Below are 8,014 nucleotides of genomic sequence, written 5' to 3'. Positions count from 1 at the left end.
TGTCCCAACCATTTTGACCTCTACAAAGAAGTGTAAATTTTCTGCCTCTTAACCGATGATCGCAACATGCAAGGACGTGAGCACATACTTTTATGTATCTAAATCTCATATATATGAAGCTTTTCAAGTGTAGTTACCAAGCGCCTTTCTGATTTAAGGAAAAAATAACTGATTTTATTTACATAATTACTTCCTAACTAAGTGAATGAATTTATTTTCTTTCCCTGTTATTCGTACGTTGCACGTGCACGTTTACTAGTGTTCCTAGATCTTCCAATCTCCCGGCTCACCTTTGCGCAAAGCAAGCTTGTTCGCTGCAACTGACCGAGGCTTGGACTGATGATGTACCTCCTTTCCTAGTCAGTAGCCTTATGGCTGACTGTGCCAGGTGTGCTTTTTTTTTTGAACTTCGGCGACTTTATTTAATTCATAATCATATCCTTTACAATAAGCGGAATCAGGAAATCAGAAGGTTTATCAAGCGTGCTTTCGTTGAATAAAGAACCCCAAATTCCAACGCAAAAGAAAGATGATATTATCACACTCTGGGCACAAAACAACCTCATGTCCAATCGAATTATACAGGCTACATAAAATGTTGATGGCTTGTGGTGAACTATCAGGACTTGCATAATTTTTACCCAAATGATGCAAGTGCAGTTTGTGGACGAACCACATCTGGACGCTTTCCAGAAGATTCAGGTCTAGCGTTGTCTTACTTGGATACCCCTTCCCTGCCTGCCATAGGGAAGATGATGAATTGCTCAGTAAAATTCAATATTTGTAGTATCAGGAAGCATACTTTCTATTCTCCAAGGATATATTTTGACCAACAAAAGGAAGATGACTCGTCGGCAGCAGAGCATGTGAACTGGCCAGAAAATTTTATGAAATGGCAAGTTTTAGGCCGACCCTTTCATGACAGACTAAAAATTTGTCACGTGTTCAGTTGACTCAATCACATATCACATGACAATGATTTTTCTGCGCTACATGTTTTTCCACAGAAATAATTCCGACAGAAATTAGAGAAAAGACACCATGCACCAGAAATAATGCAGCTAAAGAACATACTCAGGGCAGGAATTCCTAGAAGAATACTCTTTACTTCCTTGCAAGATATGTCCATCCCCATTTTTTTCCTGGATGTCCTTCAATCATCTACTAAAAGGCCATGTTATAAAGGCCATGCTATAAATTCTACGAGATGTGTCAAAAACGCTCTTATATTATGGGACAGAGAGAGTATGAGATGTGTCAAAAAACGCTCTTATATTATGGGATGGAGGGAGTATGAGATAGTACGTGTCAACTTACTTGTACTGCAAGACCATTATCCAGCAACAACCTTTTATATCATCATTTTGTACAAACAAGTGTTTTTACCATTATCCACAGGACCAATTTCATATCTGCATATAATACAAGAATACCTTAAGGAAGTAGGACTATATATGTATTATTGGAAAACCAACCAATCATAATGTGGATTGTACAAAAATTATACTCCATATAGGCAGGCCAATTATCAGCATCCAACACCAAAGGATTGCTGCAAAAGGTGCTCAGAAAACTAGGGAACCTGAACTTCGTATAAATATTAATCTGTAAGTATATAATAATCCAGAAAAAAGTAGAAAAAATGTTTTATAAACGCACTGAAGAGTAGTATACCCTGACTATCACAACTCTTACTATATGTTTCGTTGGGCTGGAAAATGATTCTACCACTGATACATTCTTTGGTCTTCAGCGCACATATATGAAAAAAAAAATGCATGAAGCAAAAAGTGATGTAATTACTTTGATTAAATGATCAGCATACATAGTAAGCAGATGGAAATTTCGTCGTTTATGGGTAAATTATAAGAAGCAATAGAGTCCAAGCCACACCTGGATGGACGGCGCTAGCAGTGCTGTCCAGTTTGTTGTAACTTTGTGTACTAACATGTCCATCCCAAGCTCTGTTTCACACTCCGGTAAATCTTTAAATCTTGTGTGCTCCTGTTTCAAAAATGTTATGTACTCCAGGTCTTAAAGAACCACTGGCATAGTCTATGCATAGTTAGAAAAGGTCAACAGTTTTTATTCAAACTCTGTAATCCTCTTTGCAGTAGGCGAATCATAAAAATATCACCAAAACTACCCTTTTTTTGCATATTCAGGCATGATAGAGATCATTAATGATAGCCACAAAAGGAGTTATGCATACTTGCAAGTTGCAACACAAGCCTTATAAAATTTTAAAATATATTTCATCCGAAGTACAATTTCTAGCAGAAGGATAGAATAACAAACAGTAAGGAGTAACTACATGAGCATCAGAAGCTTCAGAGCATGAGAAATAGAGAATACATGGAGGCAAATTTCTATCTGTTCGAACAGACGAAAACTTTACCAGAACATTAAGGACTAGGGTTCTGTAACATTGGGATTTTCTTCCACACCAAGTGCCAGAACGACTCTCCTCAGAATGGCATCAATTGGCTGATGTGAGTTCTCAACAGCCTTGCTTGTAGCTTGCCATCTCTCGCCATGTTTTGGTTCAGCTGCAATGCACCGCTTTAGAACATCCCTTTGTGTATCCGCATTTCCATGCTGAAGTTCAAATTTATAGTACAACGCCCAAAAATCCCCAATATCAGGAGCAAGGGAAACAGCTCTGTTTAACCAACTTCTTGCTTTATCAACCTTCCTGTCATGCCAGAAAAGTTTGGCTACAGCTGCGATGACATGGGGATCATGATCACATCTCTTTATAGCATCTGAGCTCTTTGATTTTCGTTGGGGACGTGGCACCATCTCTATAGCTGCAGCCCACAAAACGCCACTTGTTGGACACTCTCGCAATGCCTTGGCCAGTAGAGAACCGGCTTCCTTTTTGTTCCCGTGCCCCAATTCAGCTCGAATAGCTGCAAGCCATAGTTCAGGTGTAGCTGGGTTCTTTTTCCTTGCCATGGTGAGGAAAGCGCGTGACTTGCTCAAGCCATTTATCCTCTCCTCTAGATTAGCTAGCGAGAGCCAAAGAGGGATGCAACCGGGGCAGTGCTTGAGTCCATTCTCGTAAACCTCCTTTGCCTTCGCTCCACGGCCAATACGGTCTTCCATCTGCCCAAGCATTAACCACAATTTGAAGAACGAGGGGAATAACTTCAGGACTTCCTCCAACAACCTCCTTTCCTCATTCAAATTTCCTAGTTCCCTCTCAACAATTGCTGATTTCATCCAAACCCTCTCAGCTCCTCCTCTTTCCCTGGCCTTGGTCAAAAGCATTCTTGCTCTCTCCGGTTCGTTGTTCTCGAACTCTATCTTGAATGCAGCTAACCAGATCTCCTCTGAAACGGGGATAGCAGCATAAGCTTCCTGAAGAACGGCCCGAGCTGCAGGGACATCACCAGCCAGCCATTTCTCCTTAGCATGCATAAGCCATAACACTTCGGCTTTTGGATTGTACTTGACAGCCTTTACGAGAACGGCTTCAAGAGATTCTCTTGTCCCATGGCTCTTCTCAAGCTGCGCCGCTTTAAGCCATATGCTCTTCTTGGTAACGAACACACTAAGAGCATGTGCATAGATGGCCCGAGCTGTCTCAATTGAACCTCGTTTCGTGCATTCCTCTGCATCCGCAATCCATGTTCGCTTCCGGTCCTCATCATCAACCCCAACTCCAATAGTGTTTTTGACAATAGCATGGCAAGTAAGCACAGACCCGGCCCGCTCTGCAGCTTCGGCTTCTTTCAGCCATGCCTCCCTGTCAATATCCAACCCCTCTCTCTGCAAAGATTCTACACCTCTCTCAATCGTCTTGCTTACGGATTGGGTGTTCTCATTAGCCTCCTCCAGCTTTGCAGCTGTGATCCAAATGGCAGGTTCCTTGTCGAGCTTCTCCCTGGCTTTATTAAGCACCTTCCTTGCCTGATCATATGTCTCAAGCCTTGCTAGGGCAAGCCACAGCTCGACATGAAGCGGGCAGCACTCCACAGCCCTGTGAAGCAACATCCTTGCATCCTCCTCGTTTGCCAGCTCCACAACAGCCTTCCATAGCCTAACTGAACCAGGAATGTGCTCCAGCCCCTTCCTCAAAACCCTGCTCTTGTTCAAATCACTAGTCTCTAGTTTTGCAGCCTGCAGCCACAGCTTCACAGAATTGGGAATTGCCTTGACACCCCTGGCAATGACTGCCTTGGACTCATCCGGGCTAGCCAATCGGCATGCCTCGATCCAAACATCCTCATTCTTGGGGCACTCCTCACAGCCACGCTGAATTAGCTGCCGAGCAGAGTGGAGCTTGCCAGCAACCTCTTCGAGCCTAGCAGCAGCAATCCAACCTGGAGGATGCTTTGGGTTGGTCTGGGTCACAGACCTGAGCAGCAGTCTTGCCTTCTTAATGTCAGAAATCTCGGCATTGCTAGTAATTTTCATGATGTTCAAGTCTGTAAGGTATCCTTTTGGATCAACAACGGCGAGCCCGGAAACTGAATCCGGACAACCTGTCCAACTTGAGCGAGAGGGCCGTACTGCGACCCTCGCCGACGGCAGTCAGGTCGGTAACCGGCGTCTCTGTGCCGCCAGCGGCGCTGCTCCTGGGGTCCAGCGCCGTGACATGCCCCTGCTCCTGCCGGGCCTTCTCGACCAGAGTGTCCGGCGCCGGCACAAAGCTCTCGAAACGCTTCTTCTTGTTGCGCGCCGAGTAGTCCCCAATTTCAGGTATGCTCTCCCACTCCTGCACTGAAACATCCGTCAGTTTCCTCTTGAGATCGGCAAACTGCTCGGTGATCTTAGGGTTGGACGCACGGTACATCTCAATCTCCTGCTTGAGCCGCGCCTCGCGCCGGTCCTTGCGGCGCAGGTCCATCCTCTGGTCGACGGTATCCCAGACGGCGTCGGCCTCGCGGTCGTCGTCGTCGTAGTCGGCGGTGGAGAAGAGGCCGGCGTCGTTGCCCTCGAATTCGTCAAACTTCTGGTTCTCGTCGTATCCGTTATCCTCGTAGCCGCCTTCGTCCTCGTAGGGGGTGTTCCCACGTCCACGCCCGAGGGAGGGAGCAGCAGCCGCGGCGGCCGGGCCGACATCGGAACGGGTGGTGAAACCGGTCGCGCCACGGCCGAGACCCGCGACGTAGTTGGGGGGCGGCTTGGAGTTGAGGAGGTCTTGGCGCACGGCGCGGGCGGGCGCAGCCGCCGGAGGAGGGGGCGAAGAGGCGAGGTCGGTCATGCCGCCGGGGAGAGGAGGATTGGCGGGCGGGCGGCGGTGGAGCGGTTGGGTTTGGACCGTGGCCAGCTTTATTTTTTTTATCAGAGACCGTGGGTCCGTGGCCAACTCGATATCGGGAGGCGGTGCGTCGTGTGGACTTGGGTTGTTGTAATTGTGCTCCTGCGGGCTTTTTTCGGCTTTCTTTTTGTTCAAGCAAGATGGCCCACTTCTCCTCTCACGAAAAAAAGAGAGAGCAAGACAGCCCGCTGCCTAGGAGGGTTGAGAGCAATGCTAAAAAAAGGGATCGGCAACAGGTGATTTTTTTTCCTAAAAAAGTTCTTCAATAGGTAATGAATAAATTGGTGTGTAAAAATTATTTATCTATACCAATATAAAAAGACTCAAAGGGGCAGATCCAAACCATCTCGACCGTCAAATCATCTATATCAATATAAAAAGACCCAAAGGGACAGATTCAATTAATCTCGGCCATCAAATCATGTCAATCCAACGACCTAGACTGCTTCAATGTCGAGCACTCAACACGTTTAGCGTGCAGTTAATTTTATGCCAAATATAGTGCTAATCACATAATAACACGCAAAAAATATCCTACTTAATATCCGCATGCACTTAATATATACTTCCAAATTAACGTGCATTGCACGTACACATTGACTAGTGTTATCTAGCGGTTCAAATCGCTCTAATGTTGAGTACCAAACACGTTTAACGCTCTAATTACCCACCACTGCCATTGGTTAGAAACGTGTTTTGACTCAACGCTATCCATGAAATCTGCCATGTAATTAATATCCTACCATTCCCGCGAAAAAGTAATTGATATCTTACCAAATACCAACGTGCAACAGATATATCTTACATAATATAACGTGCAACTAATATCCTACCTAATATAAACGTGCATTGCACGTACATTATTATTAGTAAGGTAAGAGAGAGAAGATTTTACATCACCGTGACGGTTGTTGCTCTAACAAGAGACACAATTTTTTTTGCTATTCTTCTCCACAATTGCATGCATATTGAAACAAAATCATAATATGATACATAAAACTCATGTCAAATGAAATCTGAACAGACAAAACACAAAAATAGTACTAATCATTACATAGTTCATCAATGGACAAGCTCAAATTCAACACAAATGTTCAACACACACATGTGCACGACAATGATGGTGCAAATGTCCTCACCCTCCTCCAAATCATATTCCTCCTCGAAGGAGGATTGACCCCATGAACATGATGAGTACGAACTCATCGACATAACACTACACTGTTCGTCACAATCCACTACTATATGGCATAAAAACCAAGATATAATTTTTCTTACCGTGGCGGATTTTTGTCGAACACCTAGTGGCGTGAAGATGAATCCGACCTCCGTAGCACGCCAGGGCCTTGAAGGAAGTTGGGTAACTATAAATGCGATGGTGGTCTTATGCTACTGCTGGGAAGTTATGGTTCTTCGGTAGAGCCACCATCGCCGGTCCAGCCAACCCAGTGGTGAGTGTGGCGGCTCAACAAGCCAACAATGGTCACGACGGGGAGGGGCGGTAGCTATTTTGGGTGGCACAGATTAAGAGAAATAGAGTAGACGTTCGAAGCGGTAGGATTGGGCTGGGGTGGACGACGGACTAGTCACGGCGGCGAGCTCCAGCCAAAATCGGCATCGTTTGGTTTTGCTATAGTAAGAGCATCTCCAACAGACCTGCAACCGCGCGGCGCGCTAAAGTTTTTTACAGCGCCGAAATAGGCTTTTTTTTGCGCACAGCAGGGCGCTGGCTCTAGCGGCCGCTGCAAAATATGGCGCGCGCGAGCAGCTCCAGCAGTTACGTTAAATTTCCAGCGCACAAGCAGCCGACGCCTGCAAATATGATTTTACATGTCCATTTGACAATATGATGAGATTTTCCAAACAAACAAATGTGCAAAATAAGAGTTGGAGCAACATAGCATAGTTCAATTGCACGGCATAGTTCAAAATCACCCAACCAAGTTCATGACAAATAAAAGTTCACACAAACAAATGGCACATCAACAATCATGCCACATCATCATCCTCCTCTTCTTCCTCCTCATCCGAAGACGATTCTTCACTAGTAGAAAAAGGGGCTTTTACCCCGGTTCGTAAAGGCCTTTTGTCCCGGTTTTCGAACCGGGACTAAAGGGTCGTTACTAATGCCCTAACCCTTTAGTCCCGGTTCTTACACGAACCGGGACAGAAGGTCCTCCACGTGGCCGCTGCTGCCAGCCCAGGCAGGGGGGCCTTTGGTCCCGGTTGGTGACACCAACCGAGACCAATAGGCAGGGCTTTTGTCCCGGTTGGTGTCACCAACCGGGACCAATAGGCAGGGCCTTTTGTCCCGGTTGGTGTCACCACCGGGACCAATAGGCATCCACGCGTCAGCAGCTGGCAGGAGCTGAGGTTTTTGTTTTTTTAAAGGGGGTGGTTTAGGGGTTTTGGGGGGTTAATTTAGGTGTTTCATATATTGTGTTAGCTAGCTAATTAATAGAGAGAAGTGTCCTCTCTTATCTCCGTGCTTGGTCGACGCTACGTACTATATACGTATGGAGAGGAGTAGACACGCTAGCTAGTAATCAAATGAAGGAAACAGAAGATCGCCATGAACATATGCATACAGAGAGAAGTGATATCGACCACCTCTCCTTCTCCGAGATATTGGTCGAACAACAAGTTCTCATATATCTATCCGACACTACCGGCTACATATATACAATAATTATCTCTTACAATACAATCTCCTAATTAAATTGTAGGAACACAGGGTCCACATAG

General features: G+C 45.6%; 1 long non-coding RNA gene and 1 pseudogene across 1 annotated transcript; both read right to left on the bottom strand.

Annotated features, from left to right (window-relative positions):
• Positions 1-525: 525 nt before the first annotated feature.
• Positions 526-2,015, bottom strand: LOC123100494 (uncharacterized). Its single transcript, XR_006448410.1, has 3 exons — positions 1,894-2,015; positions 1,318-1,412; positions 526-738 (listed from the first exon to the last, which is right to left on the bottom strand). It is a non-coding gene; the product is annotated as an uncharacterized lncRNA (long non-coding RNA).
• Positions 2,016-2,219: 204 nt separating this feature from the next.
• Positions 2,220-5,292, bottom strand: LOC123100493 (protein STABILIZED1-like; annotated as a pseudogene).
• Positions 5,293-8,014: the final 2,722 nt, after the last annotated feature.

Source organism: Triticum aestivum, chromosome 4D (assembly GCF_018294505.1).
Source record: "Triticum aestivum cultivar Chinese Spring chromosome 4D, IWGSC CS RefSeq v2.1, whole genome shotgun sequence".
Classification (NCBI taxonomy): domain Eukaryota; kingdom Viridiplantae; phylum Streptophyta; class Magnoliopsida; order Poales; family Poaceae; genus Triticum; species Triticum aestivum.
Note: the sequence above shows the minus strand (reverse complement) of the source record. Positions and strands in the feature narration are given on the sequence as shown.